The following is a 17,656-nucleotide window of genomic DNA, read 5'->3' as shown; positions in this document are numbered from 1 at the left end:
CTCACCTTGATTTGAGGGCTTAACAGGAGCTGACAGATAAGGGGTAGGAGGCATGGAGAAGTCAGTCAGCCTAAGACTGCATTTCTTAATTCTGGGTTGTACTGTATAATCAGCTTCCCTGATGGTTCAGAGGTAAAGAATCTGCCTACAATGCTAGAGACCAAGATTCAATCCCTGGGTTGGGAAGATCCCCAGAGGAGGAAATGGCAACCCACTTCAGTATTCTTGTCTGGAAAATCCCATGGCCAGAGGAGCCTGGCAGGCTGCAGTCCATGGGGGCATACAACAGTGGGACATAACTGATCACGGGAGTACTAGGGCACCTTATAATCACTTTTAAATTACCAATTCATAGTTCTGCCTTCTCTTCCTTCCTTCCACCCCTAAGAAATTTCTATTTGATTAGTCTGAGATAGGACCTGGGCAGGATTGTTAAGCAGTAACAACTCTGGCTTAGTTTAATTGGTCTATAATTGGTCTACATAAATGATCAAGTGAACAAAAAAGTTCTTCCTGTTTCAGCACTAGACACTCTATGGTTGACTTGAATGAAGAGAAAAATTAAAAAAGAAATCTAATCTGAGATTTATCAGTTGATTTTTGTGTATATGTAGTTATTTGTGGATTTATTCAAATGAATAACTGCTATTGAAGTATTGTTTTATGATCATAAAAGGTTCAGAGTACATAGGTCTCCTTTCCTGCTTCTGGTTAATTCCATGCTGCACCTGCAGCACTCAAGAACCAGAAACCTGATTCATATGACTGAAACCTCTCTGACCCAGGAATATTGTCTTGGGTCATATAATCTCTTCCTCCTCTGTGTTTGTAGAAGGGACACAAAGATATTTCAAAATCCTGCCAACACAACTCAGGACCAAGCTGAGACTTTCTTTGGGCCACAAGTGACAGACGTGAAACAATTTCCTTCTTAAGATGGTGACTTATCCAATAGATCACTATAGAAAATCACCTATGATGGACAAAAGTCATAAAGGTGAGTTTTATTTTTTAATACTGTTGATATTGTTTGTGCTTTTGTGTGTGCATGCGTTAGAGAGAGAGAGAGCGAGCCTGTACTTCTAGCCAGTGCTTCTAACAAAAGCATTTGAGTCACAAAAATAGAGCAGACCTCAGGATACAAGGCATGAGACTTGGACTTTCACTCCCTCAAGTCTGGTCAATCTGACTTCCATACATTCTTTTCTGTATGTCATTCGAACATCACTTATTTCAAAAATATAACCAGCAATTAGCAATTAATGTGTGATATTTGCATTCTAAAGTCATGAAAAATTACCTCATAGAACTGAAAATTAATACTCTCATACTGGCTTCCCTGGTAGTTCAGACAGTAAGGAATCTGCTTGCAATGCAGGAGACTTGGGTCCAAACCCTGGGTCAGGAAGCTACTCTAAGGAAATGGCTACCCACTGCAGTATTCTTGCCTGGAGAATTCCATGGACAGAGGAGCCTGGCAGGCAGGCTACAGTTCATGGGGTTGCAAAGAATCAGACATGACTGAGCAACTAACACACTTTACTCTCAAAACTGACCACTCTGTGTAATGATGAAATAAAAGCTTCTTTTAAGGAACACATTGCTGTGGAATTCCAAGATATTATTTTAGTATTTTTATATTCATGAATTTTAATATCCATTGTGAAGTGCAGTAATTAGAAATATTTAGGAGTGGAGTAGAGATGCAACTTGTGGTGGCTAGTATTTTGATATATAGTAAGTCTTGAAACGGAGAAGGCAATGGCACCCCACTCCAGTATTCTTGCCTGGAAAATCCCATGGATGGAGGAGACTCGTAGGCTGCAGTCCCTGGGGTCACTAAGAGTCGGACACGACTGAGCAACGTCACTTTCACTTTTCACTTTCCTGCATTGGAGAAGGAAATGGCAACCCATTCCAGTGTTCTTGCCTGGAGAATCCCAGGGACGGGGGAGCTTGGTGCACTGCTGTCTATGGGGTCTCACAGAGTCGGACACGACTGAAGCAACTTAGCAGCAGCAGCAGCAGCAGCAATTCCTGAAAAGTAACCATCTCTGTTTGGAAAAATGAGCAAGGACAACTCATGAACAGATAGAGACTGGAAAATTTTTTTCTGGCCATCAGTGGGGTATTATTCAAATTATTGTAACATAAGATTTACATAATGCTGTAAAACTGTTTTATGTAAGAATATGGCATTGGACTACTTTGATGTTAACTTTAAACGTTGAACTGTCTTGCAGTATGTAGTGAAGACCTTTTTGTTGCAGCTATTTTTTCATTAGAATGGTCGATATGTACAAGTAAGTTTCTTTATGTAGAAGACCATATTATCACATACACTTTTTTGCTATTATTGATTAGTCCGTTTAGAATGTAAAATATGCATATATAACAGGAAAGATAATGTAGTTTGTTATATTGACTTCCTCAATGATGATTATATGTCACTTTTGAAATTTAACACAATTTTTCTCATTGCCTTACTTATTATGATTTTATGCATGTATTTCATATACATAATAATTTGCTTGCTTTCAAAGCAATACTCAGTAGTGGAAAAATATGAGGACAAAGAAGTGACAGAGAATGATAGTCCTATGGGTAGGAATGGATGTAGGAAATAATGTTTTCTGAAGGACATTGGTTGAAAAATAAAAAGGTGATTTAGCAATGTTATCGCTGCTGACCATTACCTGTGAATTTGCAGTAAAATCTCGGAGAAGAAGTATAATTATACATGATAGATAAGACAATGGTATGTGATCTGGTCACTTTTTGAGGAAGAAGATAGGATGATGGAGCTAAAATACCAGTAGATGGTATGACCATTTACCTAGAAGGAGAGCTGAACCAAACTTTCTGCTCAAATGGTACCAATAGTAGTTAAGTAGATAAAGTCAGTTCTCTCAGGCATTTCTCAGGCATTTGGCTGAGAAAATAGGTAGGGAATTGGTGTATCTCTAGCAAGAAGAAAAATAATAATATAAACAAAAAGAAATGAGAACATTTTACACTTCTTTTTGTGTAAAACACAACACTACACATAATGAAACTGTAAAATGACATTTCATTAAGTAAAGATGGATACATCTTAGACTTAAATTCTTAGAATTTTTGAAATTTATGTCAATTACTTATTCATCTTAAAAAACAGCAATTAAATAATCTGAATGACATATAAGACTATATTATTAACTTCAGATGCATTTTCTGAAAATATTTAAACATAAAATTTACATTTAAATGAATGAGCTTTTTCACATAATTTTTAAAAGTTATGCTCCATTTACAGTAATTACAAAATATTGACTGTATTCCCTGTGTTGTACAGTACATCCTTGTAGCCTATCTTACACTCAATAATTTGTACCTCCCATACCCATAGCACTCTTATGTTGCCCCTCCCTCCTTTAAAACTGTATATAAAAAGGGAATGAATATTTTTTCATGTAGGCTTCCAAAGTAAACATCAGATTTAGAGATGAAAAAGAATTTTCCCTATTTACTGCTCATTTCTCAGATTCTTGCTTTTTGTCATAAAATTTGATTCTCTTGGATGTGATTCTGTCTTACATAGTGTTTGCCTCACCAAATAAAATTTCAGATTTTATCTTTTTTTTTTTTGAATCTTGCATTTTATTTTTTTTTCCTTTTAACATGTTTTTTATTTATTTTTATTAGTTGGAGGCTAATTATTTTACAATATTGTAGTAGTTTTTGCCATACATTGACATGAATCAGCCATGGATTTACATGTGTTCCCCATCCCAATCCATAACCCTATATGCAAAACAGAAAAAGAGACACAGATGTATAGAACAGACTTTAGGACTCTGTGGCAGGTTTTATCTTTTATATCTTGTTGTAAAGTACTGTTATGTACTCAAATTTAAGTTTCTAGGAAATCAATTGGAAAAGATTTTACTATTTATACAAAATTCTTTTGGATTCTTAGCCAAATTTATATCTTTAAGTAAATTATCTGCTAGCCTCTGTTAGTTTGCAGTTAGATGTTTTAAATGTTTAGGTGATGCACCCATAACTGGAATATTTAAGTGTATCATTTTTACTGTTTCTTTCTTACTGAAGTATAGTTGATTTATAGTTTCATGTATGCAACATATTGATTTGATGTTTTGTGTATTACACTCCGTTTAATTATTACATACTGTTGCTACATACTCTGTGCTGCATATTACATTCTAGTATATTATTTATTTATATCTAGCAGTTTATTGGAGAAGGGAATGGCAACCCACTCCAGTACTCTTGCCTGGAAAATCCCATGGATGGGGAGCCTGGTAGGCTGCAGTCCATGGGGTCGCTAAGAGTCTAACACGACTGAGCGACTTCACTTTCACTTTTCACTTTCATGCATTGGAGAAGGAAATGGCAACCCATTCCAGTGTTCTTGCCTGGGGAATCCCAGGGACGGGAGAGCCTGGTGGGCTGTCGTCTATGGGGTCGCACAGAGTTGGACATGACTGAAACGACTTAGCAGCAGCAGCAGCAGTTTATACCTCTTAATCTTCCCCTTTCTGCCCTCTTCCCCTAACTTTTTTTCTCCTTGTAACCACTAGCTGTTCTCTGTATCTGTGTCAGTTTCTCTTTTGTTGTATTGGTTTATTTGTTTTGTTTTTCAGATTCCACATATAATAGAAAATATACAGTATTTTTATTTCTCTGTCTGACTTATTTCATCAAGCATAATACCACCCAGATCCATCCATTTTGTTGTAAATGGCAGAATTTCATTTTTTTTGTGGTTGAGTAATATTCTATATACATATATTCCACCCACATATATATAAAAGAATGACATTTTTTCAAAATAAAAATATGTAGAAAATGGGATTTCTTACACAACTACCTGGAAAATGAAATAGCATTTTATTTTGCTCTTGTGAGTGATACAGTGCCTAATGTACACATTTATTTGCTTAATTTCAAAACGGGAGGAGAATAATTGCTTGTTGTTTTTAAATGTAATCACATTCCCTCCTTGCAGCACCAAGAATATGATCCTCTGTACCACATTCAAGGCTTAGGACTCCTGAGTGTATCTGAGGCTGCACACAAAGCAGGAAACAAGGCCTAAAAGATGACCAGTTCCCTCTGAGCTGGAATGTGATATGGGGTCTTGGGTGGGAAGGTAGCTTCATGATAGCATGGATGGTTAAGAGTCAAAGAGAGAGTCGAAAAGTAAAAAAGGAAAAAAGAGAAATTGTTGTGAAAAATAAGGTCCAGATGGATCACCGGATTCTGAAAAAAATATTGGGAGGCTGAATATGTAGCTCACATCACAATGAAAACAAAAATTAAGGGTTATCTGAGTAGACAAATGGGAGAATAGTCTGATAGCATGCTGTATGAATACTTTATCACAGACTACTGGTGCTGACATTTCACTACTTTGAATACATGTTAGAAACTTTGTTGCTGTTGTTGTTTAGTTGCTCACTGTTTGGGACCCCATGGACTGCAGAATGCCTCACCTCCCTGTCCTTCACTATCTCCCGGAATTTGCTCAAACTTCTGTCCATTGAATTAGTGATGCCATCCAACCATCTCATCCTTGGTCGTCCCCTTCTTCTGTCTTCAATCTTTCCCAGCATCAGGGTCTTTTCTAATGAGTCGGCTTTTGGCATCAGGTGGCCAAAGTATTGACACTTCAGCTTCAGTATAAGTCCTTTCAATGAATATTCAGGGCTTGATCTCCTTGCAGTCCGAGGGACTCTCAAGAGTCTTCTCTAACATCACAGTTCAAAAGCATCAGTTCTTCGGCACTCAATTTTCTTTATGGTCCAACTCTCACATCCATACATGACTACTGAAAAAACTATAGCTTTGACTATGTGGACCTTTGTCGGCAAAGTAATGTCTCTGCTTTTTAATATGCTTTTGAAAATTTACCTCCCTTAAATTCATTTACTTTCCCTCTTTATAATTATATTAACTATAACCTCTATGTACATAGAGAAGCAGATCACATAATGTTACAACTTTTACTTCAACCATCAAATATATTTTAGAAAAACCAAAAGAAAAGAAAAACCTATCATATTTGTCTATGTTTGTACTCCTTCCCTTGTTCTGTCTTCCTTACTGATGTTCCAAGGCTTCTTATTTTATCAGTCCCTTTCAATTTCAAGGCCTTTATTTAGCCATTTTAAAAAAATTTTTTTAGGACAGATCTGCTGGTAAAAAATTCTTAGCTTACCTTAATCTGAAAATGTCTTAATTTCCCAAAGGCTGTTTTCACTGAGTATAGAATTATGTTATTTTCTTTCACCATATTAAAATATTCTGCCCCTTCCTCAGACTTCTCTGGTTTCTGATTAGAAATCTACTATTAATACAATTAAAACTGTTTTCTCATGAAAGTAAAGAACCATTTCTCATGTTTCTCATGAAAGTAAAGAACCATTCCCCTACTTTCAACATGTTTTTTTCTCTTTACTTTTCAGAGGTTGGATTATGATGTATCTTGGCATGGATTTGTTTAGCTTTATCTTATTTGTGATTTGCTTAGCTTACTGAATATATACATTAATGTCTTTTGTCAAATTTGGGACATTTTTAGTCATTATTTCTTCAAAAACTTTCTCAGCTCCACAGTCTTTCTACTCTCCTGGGACCCCAATGACAAGTACATTAGATCTTTTGTTATAGCACCACAGGACTCTGAGATTTTATTGGTCTATCTCAGTCTATTTCCTCTTCATTGTCCAGTTCGGATAATTGGCATAATATGATCTTCAAGTTCACTGACTAATTCTTTTATCATCTCCATTCTCTGCTAAGCCTATTCAGTGAATATTTTATTTTGAATATTGTATTTTCTATTTTATAAATTTCTATTTTATTCTTTATATCTTCTATTTATTTACTAAGACTATATTTTTTCATTTGTTAAAAGTGAGTTTGTAATTGCTTATTGTTATGATTACCACATAAAATCCTTTACAAATATCTTTGTCATTTTGATGCTGGTATCTATTGCCTTTTTTTCATTTAAGATGATATTTTCTTGGTTCTCCCAGGTTATGAAGTGTGGTTTTCTATTGTACCATGGACATCTTGGGTCTTATATTATGAGGCTGTGTATTTTATTACATCATTTATTATATCAAGCCTAAAATGGCACCACATGTATGGGAAAACAAAGATATCATCTCATTTTGCTAAGAGAAGGTGGAAATAGAGGTTTCCCACTTAGCATTATTTAACACTGTGGAAGGAGAAAGGCACTTTGTTACTGTTGGGTAGGGCTGAAAGCTCAGGTTCTCCTTTGGTCCTCTGCTGACAATACCTCACCTGGTAGAGTGAGGGCCACTTCATTACTATTTTCTGTGTATCTCCACTGACTCTGTGGCAGGGCAGGGCCACTGACCTCACTGCTGCTGAGTGGAAATGAAAGTTCCAGCTCTCCACTTTGCCCTCACTGACACCAACCAGGACAGGATGGGGTACATTGTTAACTGAGTGACGGTGAACCACTAGGCTACTCCTACTCAGTCCTTGCTGAATAGCAGGAGTGGGATTATGATTTTCTCTGTGGTGTTTAGCTGGAGTCAGGAAGTTATCACTTAAAAGTTTTCATCTTATTAGGTTGCCCATTCCTGGTCCTGTGACCACAAAGGGCAAGCTTTTCTTGGGGGTTACTATGTCTTAGCATGCGTGTGTGTACTCAGTCTTGTCCAACTCTCTGCCACCCATGGACTGTAGCTCTCTAGGCTTTTGCGTCCATGGGATTTTCCAGGGAAGCATACTAGAGTGGGATTCCATTTCCTCCTCCAGGGAATCTTCCTGATCTAGGAATCCAATGCATGTTTCCTGTGTCTCCTGCATTGTCAGCAGATTCTTTACCAAGCAGTCATTTGGGCTTCCCTGGTGGTTCAGCTGGTAAAGAATCCACCTGGAATGCGGGAGACCTGGGTTCAATTCCTGGGTTGGGCAGATCCCATGGAGAAGGGAAAGGCTACCCACTCTAGTATTCTGGTCTGGAGAATTCCATGGACTGTGTAGTTCTTGGGATTGCAAAGAGTCAGACATTACAGTGATTTCACCAGCACAACCAGCATCTGGGAAGCTTTGTGTTTACCCATTGGCATTTCTGGACTGTTGGTTTCTCCAGCACCCACTCAGGGATACATTAGGAGAAAAAAAAAAGAGAGAGAGAGAGAGAGGGAGAGAGCTCACTATATGTCATTGCTGATATCTTTTAGAGTCTTTTTGTATTTGATATATATATACTGCTTGGGGCTTCAGTTATGAGGGGCACAGGGAAAAGTGTCTATTCCATTATTTCCCAGAACTAGGTAATCCCCTGGTTTCTTAATTGACTGATGATATTTTTCTAATGTCTTCAACTACTTGAACAAATGTGCTCAGCAAAGTACTAATAGACTTGAGTTTATTTATTTATTTATTTATTTTTCCCAATTATTTTTATGAGTTGAGGACTAATCCCTTTACAATATTGAAGTGGTTTTTGCCATACATTGATGTGAATCAGCCATGGAGTTACATGTGTTCCCCATCCTGAACCCCCCTCCCACCTCCCTCCCTACCCCATCCCTCTGGGTCATCCCAGTGTACGAGCCCTGAGCACTTGTCTTATGCTTCCAACCTGGACTGGCAATCTGTTTCACACTTGATAATATATATGTTTTGATGCTGTTCTCTCAGATAATCCCACGATTGCCTTCTCCCATAGAGTCCAAAAGTCTGTTCTGTACATCTGTCTCTTTTTTTCTGTTTTGCATATAGGGTTATCATTACCATCTTTCTAAATTCCATATATATGCATTAGTATACTGTATTGGTGTTTATCTTTCTGGCTTACTTCACTCTGTATAGTGGGCTCCAGTTTCATCCATCTCATTAGAACCGATTCAACTGTGTTCTTTTTAATGGCTGAGTAATATTCCATGGTTTATATATACCACAGCTTCCTTATCCATTCGTCTGCTGATGGGCATCTAGGTTGCTTCCATGTCCTGGCTATTATAAACAGTGCTGCAATGTACATTGGGGTACACATGTCTCTTTCAGATCTGGTTTCCTCAGTGTGTATGTCCAGGAGTGGGATTGCTGGGTCATATGGCAGTTCTATTTCCAGTTTCTTAAGGAATCTCCACACTGTTCTCCATAGTGGCTGTACTAGTTTGCATTCCCACCAACAGTGTAAGAGGGTTCCCTTTTCTCCACACCCTCTCCAGCATTTATTGCTTGTAGACTTTTGGATAGCAGCCATTCTGACTGGCGTGTAATGGTACCTCGTTGAGGTTTTGATTTGCATTTCATTCTTTTACAAGTGGTTGACCAGTTTTCCCAGCACCATTTGTTAAAGAGGTTGTCTTTTTTCCATTGTATATTCTTGCCTCCTTTGTCTAAGATAAGGTGTCTGTAGGTTCGTGGATTTATCTCTGGGCTTTCTATTCTGTTCCATTGATCTAAATTTCTGTCTTTGTGCCAGTTCCATACTGTCTTGATGACTGTGGCTTTGTAGTAGAGCCTGAAGTCAGGCAGGTTGATTCCTCAAGGTCCCTTCTTCTTTCTCAAGATTGCTTTGGTTATTCGAGGTGTTTTGTATTTCCATACAAATTGTGAAATTATTTGTTCTAGTTCTGTGAAGAATACCGCTGGTAGCTTGATAGGGATTGCATTGAATCTATAGATTACTTTGGGTAGTATACTCATTTTCACAGTATTGATTCTTCCAATATATGAACACGGTATATTTCTCCATCTATTTGTGTCCTCTTTGATTTATTTCATCAGTGTTTTATAGTTTTCTATGTATAAGTCTTTTGTTTCTTTAGGTAGATATATTTCTAAGTATTTTATTCTTTTTGTTGCAATGGTGAATGATATTGTTTCCATAATTTCTCTTTCTGTTTTCTCATTGTTAGCGTATAGGAATGCAAGGGATTTCTGTGTGTTAACTTTATATCCTGCAACTTTACTATATTCATTGATTAGCTGTAGTAATTTTCTGGCAGAGACTTTAGGGTTTTCTATGTAGAGGATCATGTCATCTGCAAACAGTGAGAGTTTCACTTCTTCTTTTCCTATCTGGATTCCTTTCATTTCTTTTCTGCTCTGATTGCTATGGCCAAAACTTCCAAAACTGTGTTGAATAGTAGTGGTGAGAGTGGGCACGCTTGTCTTGTTCCTGATTTTAGGGGAAATGCTTTCAATTTTTCACCACTGAGGATAATGTTTGCTGTGGGTTTGTCATACATAGCTTTTATTATGTTGAGGCATGTTCCTTCTATTCCTGCTTTCTGGAGAGTTTTTTTTTTTTTGTCATAAATGGATGTTGAATTTTGTCAAAGGCTTTTTCTGCATCTATTAAGATAATCATATGGTTTTTATCTTTCAACTTGTTAATGTGATGTATTATGTTGATTGATTTGTGGATATTAAAGAATCCTTGTATTCCTGGGATAAAGCCCACTTGGTCATGATATATGATCTTTTTAATATGTTATTGGATTCTGTTTGCTAGAATTTTGTTAAGGATTTTTGAATCTATGTTCATCAGTGATATTGGCCTGTAGTTTTGTTTTTTTGTGGCATCTTTGTCTGGTTTTGGAATTAGGGTGATGGTGGCCTCATAGAATGAGTTTGGAAGTTTACCTTCTTCTACAATTTTCTGGAAGAGTTTGAGTAAGAAAGGTGTTGGCTCTTCTCTAAATTGTTGGCAGTATTCAGCTCGGAAGCCATCTGGTCCTGGGCTTTTGTATGCTGGAAGATTTCTGATTACAGTTTTGATTTCCGTGCCTGTGATGGGTCTGTTATGATCTTCTATTTCTTCCTGGTGCAGTTTTGGAAAGTTATGCTTTTCTAAGAATTTTTCCATTTCTTCCAAGTTGTCTATTTTATTGGCATAGAGCTTCTTGTAGCAGTCTCTTATGATCCTTTGTATTTCAGTGTTTTCTGTTGTGATTTCTCCATTTTCATTTCTAATTTTGTTGATTTGTTTCTTCTCCCTTTTTTCTCAATGAGTCTGGCTAACGGTTTGTCAATTTTGTTTATTTTTTCAAAAAACCAGTTTTTAGCTTTGTTGATTTTTGCTACAGTCTCTTTTGTTTCTTTTGCATTTATTTCTGCCCTGATTTTTAAGATTTCTTTCCTTCTACTAACCCTGGGGTTCTTCATTTCTTCTTTCTCTAGTTGCTTTAGGTGTAGAGTTAGGTTATTTATTTGACTTTTTTCTTGTTTCTTGAGGTAAGCCTGTAATGTTATGAACCTTCCCCTTAGCACTGCTTTTACAGTGTCCCATAGGTTTTGGGTTGTTGTGTTTTCATTTTTATTCGTTTCTATGCATATTTTGATTTCTTTTATGATTTCTTCTATCATTTATTGGTCATTCAGAAGCGAGCTATTTAGCCTCCATATGTTTGAATTTTTAATAGTTTTTTTCCCCCTGTAATTGAGATCTAATCTTACTGCATTGTGGTCAGAAAAGATGACTGGAATGATTTCAATTTTTTTGAATTTCCCAAGGCTAGATTTATGGCTCAGGATGTGATCTATTCTGGAGAAGGTTCCGTGTGCACTTGAGAAAAAGGTGAAATTGATTGTTTTGGGGTGAAATGACCTATAGGTATCAATTAGGTCTAGCTGGACCATTGTGTCATTTAAAGTTTGTGTTTCCTTGTTAATTTTCTGTTTAGTTGATCTTTCCATAGGTGTGAGTGGGGTATTAAAGTCTCCCACGATTATTGTGTTATTGTTGATTTCCCCTTTCATACTCGTTACCATTTGTTTATGTATTGCGGTGCTCCTATGTTGGGTGCATATATATTTATAATTGTTATATCTTCTTCTTGGATTGATCCTTTGATCATTATGTAGTGTCCTTCTTTGTCTCTTTTCACAGCTTTTATTTTAGTCTATTTTATCTGATATGAGTATTGCGACTCCTGTTTTCTTTTGGTCTCCGTTTGTGTGAAATAGTTTTTTCCAGCCCTTCACTTTCAGTCTGTATGTGTCTCTTGTTTTGAGGTGGGTCTCTTGTAGCAGCATATATAGGGGTCTTGCTTTTGTATCCATTCAGCCAGTCTTTGTCTTTTGGTTGGGGCATTCAACCCATTTACATTTAAGGTAATTATTGATAGGTATGGTCCCGTTGCCATTTACTTTGCTGTTTTGGATTCGCGTTTATACAACCTTTCTGTGTTTCCTGTCTAGAGACGATCCTTTAGCATTTGTTGAAGAGCTGGCTTGGTGGTGCTGAATTCTCTCAGCTTTTGCTTGTCTGTAAAGCTTTTGAATTCTCCTTCATATCTGAATGAGATCTTTGCTCGGTACAGTAATCTGGGTTGTAGGTTATTCTCTTTCATTACTTTAAGTATGTCCTGCCATTCCCTTCTGGCCTGAAGAGTTTCTATTGATAGATCAGCTGTTATCCTTATGGGAATCCCTTTGTGTGTTATTTATTGTTTCTCCCTTGCTGCTTTTAATATTTGTTCTTTGTGTTTGATCTTTGTTAGTTTGATTAATATGTGTCTTGGGGTGTTTCGCCTTGGGTTTATCCTGTTTGGGACTCTCTGGGTTTCTTGGACTTGTGTAACTATTTCCTTCCCCATTTTGGGGAAGTTTTCAGCTATTATCTCCTCTAGTATTTTCTCCTGGCCTTTCTTTTTGTCTTCTTCTTCTGGGACTCCTATGATTCGAATGTTGGGGCATTTCACATTGTCCCAGAGGTCCCTGAGGTTGTCCTCATTTCTTTTGATTCTTTTTTCTTTTTTCCTCTCTGCTTCATTTATTTCCACCATTTTATCTTCTACCTCATCCTATCTTCTGCCTCCGTTATTCTACCGTTGGTTCCCTCCAGAGTGCTTTTGATCTCATTTACTGCATTATTCATTTTTAATTGACCCTTTTTTTTCTTCTAGGTCCTTGTTAAACATTTCTTGCACCTTCTCTATCCTTGTCTCCAGTCTATTTATCTGTAACTCCATTTTGTTTTCAAGATTTTGGATCATTTTTATTATCATTATTCTAAATTCTTTTTTAGGTAGATTCCCTATCTCCTCCTCTTATGTTTGGCTTGATGGGCATTTTTCATGTTCCTTTACCTGCGGGGTATTTCTCTGCCTTTTCATCTTGTTTAGATTGTTGTGTTTGGAGTGACCTTTCTGTATTCTGGTGGTCTGTAGTTCCTTTTTATTGTGGAGGTTTCACCCAGTGGGTGGGGTTGGACGATTGGCTTGTCAAAGTTTCCTGGTTAGGGAGGCTTGCGTTGGTGTTCTGGTGCGTGGAATTGGATTTCTTCTCTCTGGAGTGCAATGAAGTGTCCAGTAGTGAGTTTTGAGATGGGTCTACGCATTTGGTGTGACTTTGGGTAGCCTGTATATTGACACTTACGGCTATGTTCCTGCATTGCTGGAGAATTTGTGTGGTATGTCCTGCTCTGGAACTTATTGGTCTTGGGTGGTGGTTGTTTTCAGTGTAGGTATGGAGGCTTTTGGATGATCTCTTATTACTTAATGTTCCTTGTAGTTAGGAATTCTCTGGTGTTCTCAGGGTTTGGACTTAAGTCTCCTTCCTCTGGATTTCAGTCTTATTCTTCCAGTAGCCTCAAGACTTCTCCAACTATATAGCACTGATAATAAAACTTCTAGGTTAATGGCGAGAAGATTCTCCACAGTGAGGGACACCCAGAGAGGCTCACAGAGTTACATGAAGAAGAGGAGAGGGAGGAGGGAGATAGAGATGAGCAGGAGGAGAAAAAGGGGGACTCAAGAGGAGAGAGACAGATCTATGCAGTACTGTGTTCCCTAAGTGTCCTCCATAGCCCAGAACACCCATAGAGATTCACAGAATTGGATTGAGAAGAGAAGGGGGATGGAGGAAATAGAGGTGATCTGGGGGAGAAAAAGGAGAGTCAAAAGGGGGAGAGAGTAATCATCACACTCCTGAGTAAAAATGGGTACTGAATATTGGATTCTTAAATGTCTAAAATTGATATCAAATACTGAAAAACAAAGATTGAAAATCTAGAGTAGAGGTTAGACTCTTAAAAATACAATATTGAAAACAAAAGCAAAAACACACAAAAAATTAAGAAATATATATGAAGTTCCCTTTAAAAATAGGGTCTTTTTTCCCCCCCCCAAGGTTATAGTGAAATGAAAATGAAAATTAAGGAGTAATAGAGGACCTAAAAGAAAATAAAAGAAAATTAAAATTAAGGAGTAATAGAGGAGTAATGGGGAATTTTATAGGAAAACAAAAGAGAAAAAATAAAAATGAAAAAGAAAAAAAATTTTAATTAAAAAAAATAGTAAAAATATATCTAGGATTTTCTCTGGAACTATTGTGGGCAGTGTGAGTTCTGTTCAGTTTCAGATAGCTCCTTGTCCCAGCTTACACTTCTGGATATCTATAGGTCCCTTCTGGTGTAGTCGGTGTTACCTACAGGGATTTTAATATGTTGCACTGGTCACTTCTGAAGCGGTTCCCTTTGTTTATTTGGCTTCTGTTTGCAGGTCTCTTCAGTGTCTAATTTCTGCCCTGACACAAGTGGGAAGAGGTGGTCTCTTGTTTAGGTTCGCTTGTTCAGTCGTGCTGTGGGGAGGGAGGGGCACTGCAGACAAACATCACTGGCCTGTGTGGGGAGCACTCTCAGTGTTCCGGCCACACTGGGTTTGTCCCTGCTTGCAGCGTGTGTGCTTTCCCAGTCTACACTGCTCAGGCTCCAGACTGCGCTATAGGGAGTGGGCCCTGAGTTGCTTGCGGTTCCAGTTTTTGGGTATTCCACATAAGTGCAGGCTCGGTTGGGCCTGCATTTTGTGCCTTCCCCGGCGGAGCATCTCAGGCAGCCAGGAGCTTGACGGGCGCACTCTCCCTGTGTGTGGTGCGCCTTCTCCCCTCCGCAGTTCCCGCCTCAGTTTCTGTGCGCCCCAGTCCGGTGCACCTTGTGTCTGTTCTGGGGAGCTTGTCTCTAGCTGCGACCCTCCCAGTGGGTGTCAACCATCCAGAATCTCAGGAAGTCTTTGGTTAGAAGCTGGAAGCCTGTTTGCGGTTTGGTAGGGGATGCAGTCTCTGGGTCCTCTGGGGCCACGTTTGCCCCTTTCCCCTCCGCGCTGCCTCCTGCCTCTGGAGGGGGATGGGCCGGTCCACAGATGCTAGCTCTTCTTTGGAATTGCTCGGTCCCTTGTTCTGCAAACGGCTGGCAGTGTGTTCGGGCGGTTAATTTTCTCTCTCTCTCTTGCTATCCCACAGTTTAAGTTGCTATCTCACATTAGCTCCCTCGTATTGCCCTCAGGGCATTCAGGCCCGGTCCTTACCCTAAGCAATGCCGCCCGCTCCTCTCCATTCAGCCCCCACTTGCTGGTGGCGGATGCAAGTGTCTGGGGTACTTTTCTGCTGGGAGTTGCTTTTAGGCATGTAATCTGTGGGTTTTATTTATTTTTCCTCCCAGTTAGGTTGCCCGCCGAGATTCAAAAACTTCCCCCAGACCCGCCTGTGAGAGGGTTTCCTGGTGTTTGGAAACTTCCTCTATTACGACTCCCTTCCTGGGACTGGTCTCCATCCCTAGCTCTTTTGTCTCTCTTTTTATCTTTTATATTTTGTCCTACCTCCTTCTGAAGACAATGGGCTGCTTTTCTGGGCACCTGATGACCTCTGCTAGTGTTCAGAAGTTGCTTTGTGGAGTTTGCTCAGCATTCAAATGTTCTTTCGATGAATTTGTAGGGGAGAAAGTGGTCTCCCCGTCCTATTCCTCCGCCATCTTAGCTCCTCCCCCTAGACTTGAGTTTATTTTCTCTGTCTGGACACATTTCTTTACCTTCTTCAATCAAACAAAATTAATCTCACTTACCATTGGTTAATGGCATCTCTTACTTGACTAAGAAATGAGTTATAAAACCTTCTTTGGTGCAACCTTATTTTCCTTTTATATTTTCATGAAGAAATATTTTCTATAATGAGCTATTTAATTTTTAATTTTATAATTTTTCTTATGGCTACTTTACCATAATTTGAAAATATTGTAATGACTGCTAGTCTGGCAATGCCAGTGCATATTGCTATCTTTTAGCAAAGCTGCAAGTATTGTTGCATAATAAATACATATAATTCAACAATAAGACAATGCATACCCTAATGTATCTCAAAACATTTTATTCAAATTCTACTTTTTTCCCCTCTTTTACTTGTTTTGACATGTTTAGTGTTCCCTGGCATTAAAGCAAGGATAGAAAGTAAAATTTTGCAATGCTGTGACAGTCCAGCCACTTAACATGATAGGGAGTTATAACTGTCACTGCATTTCAGTCTTGATGAAACTATTCATCTGTTATCATAGTGAAAAAAAAGTTATAAACCATACATATATGAATAAACATAGCTGAGTTCAATGGAATGACAACAAAATTTGAGTTTTTAATTTTGTGTCACAAATACTATTCATTTTCCATTGATGTAACAATGTGGAAGTCACTCTGATATCACAAATCTTCCAAAAATATATTTCAGATTTGATTTGGCCTGTGGGCCATTGTCAGGCAATACCTGACCTAGATCATGTTAAACTTCATAGGATACAGCAAAATGATGAGGGCATATCGAGAATTTGACAGAGAGTCCCTTATTTACTGTGAGGGGCCCACACTCAGCAATCCATTACAACCCATGGGAGAAGCATCTTGCCAACCCTTGGCCTACCCTGAGATATTCAATTCCACATTGTTTTCTGAGTGGTTGCTGCTATCCATCTCATGATACTTAGAAATAATGAGACCCTCCAAGTCTGTCTATGAAGGTTGAAACTTGGTCATAGACTTATAGGTTACTTGAAGTGTGGAATTAAATTTTATTGTATAAACAACAATAGGATTGGTCTGAATGTTAATAAGAAAATTTTCTGGTGTACCTTTTCAGAATTTCCCCCCAGAGTAGACGGCGTAGACACTTTGCCTGCAATTCACATACTCTACCTCTTAGTGGCATTCTTTATTATTGAAGTATTCCAGAGGGAATATCATAAAAATGGTAAGTTACTAAATACTTAAATAAAGTAATGATATCTTAAGGGAACTGTCCACTGTCTGACAGACTTTGACATGGTTTCTGAATGGTGATGATAATAGAGATGAGCAGGATCTGAACTTCCCTTTATAAAAGCTGAACTGGAGGCAAAAGCAGGAATAGTCTCACTCCACTGTGTACTTTTGGTGGGAACTCATTCATTTAGTTCTGGACAACACTATTTAAGCGAGATTTTGACAAATTGCAATTCATCAAGTGTACCATTCATCCAAACTGCAAAGTTTCTGAAAACATTTCTTTTAAATTAACAGAATAAGTAAATAGTTGACATTGGTCAACTATTTTGATAACTTTTTATTAAGAGTAGATTCTCCCTTTCAGTCTCTCAGTTTCTCGCTTTCTCTCCAGAGTTATTTCAATTGTTAGCATTAGGAATACCTGCTTGAAGCTGTAAAGAGTCATATTTGGGCTCTCTCTATTAGGAAATATTTTTTATTTTTTTTTATTTTTTTTTAATTTTTTTATTAGTTGGAGGCTAATTACTTCACAACATTTCAGTGGGTTTTGTCATACATTGATATGAATCAGCCATAGATTTACACTTATTCCCCATCCCGATCCCCCCTCCCACCCCCCTCTCCAC

At 38.1% G+C, this 17,656-nt stretch overlaps 1 long non-coding RNA gene across 1 annotated transcript; it reads left to right on the top strand.

Annotated features, from left to right (window-relative positions):
• Positions 1-737: 737 nt before the first annotated feature.
• LOC122430135 lies at positions 738-17,016 on the top strand. The gene is made up of 2 exons (XR_006266239.1): positions 738-997; positions 16,906-17,016. It is a non-coding gene; the product is annotated as an uncharacterized LOC122430135 (long non-coding RNA).
• Positions 17,017-17,656: the final 640 nt, after the last annotated feature.

The sequence above is a fragment of the Cervus canadensis genome, chromosome 28 (genome assembly GCF_019320065.1).
Source record: "Cervus canadensis isolate Bull #8, Minnesota chromosome 28, ASM1932006v1, whole genome shotgun sequence".
Taxonomy (NCBI): Eukaryota; Metazoa; Chordata; class Mammalia; order Artiodactyla; family Cervidae; genus Cervus; species Cervus canadensis.
Note: the sequence above shows the minus strand (reverse complement) of the source record. Positions and strands in the feature narration are given on the sequence as shown.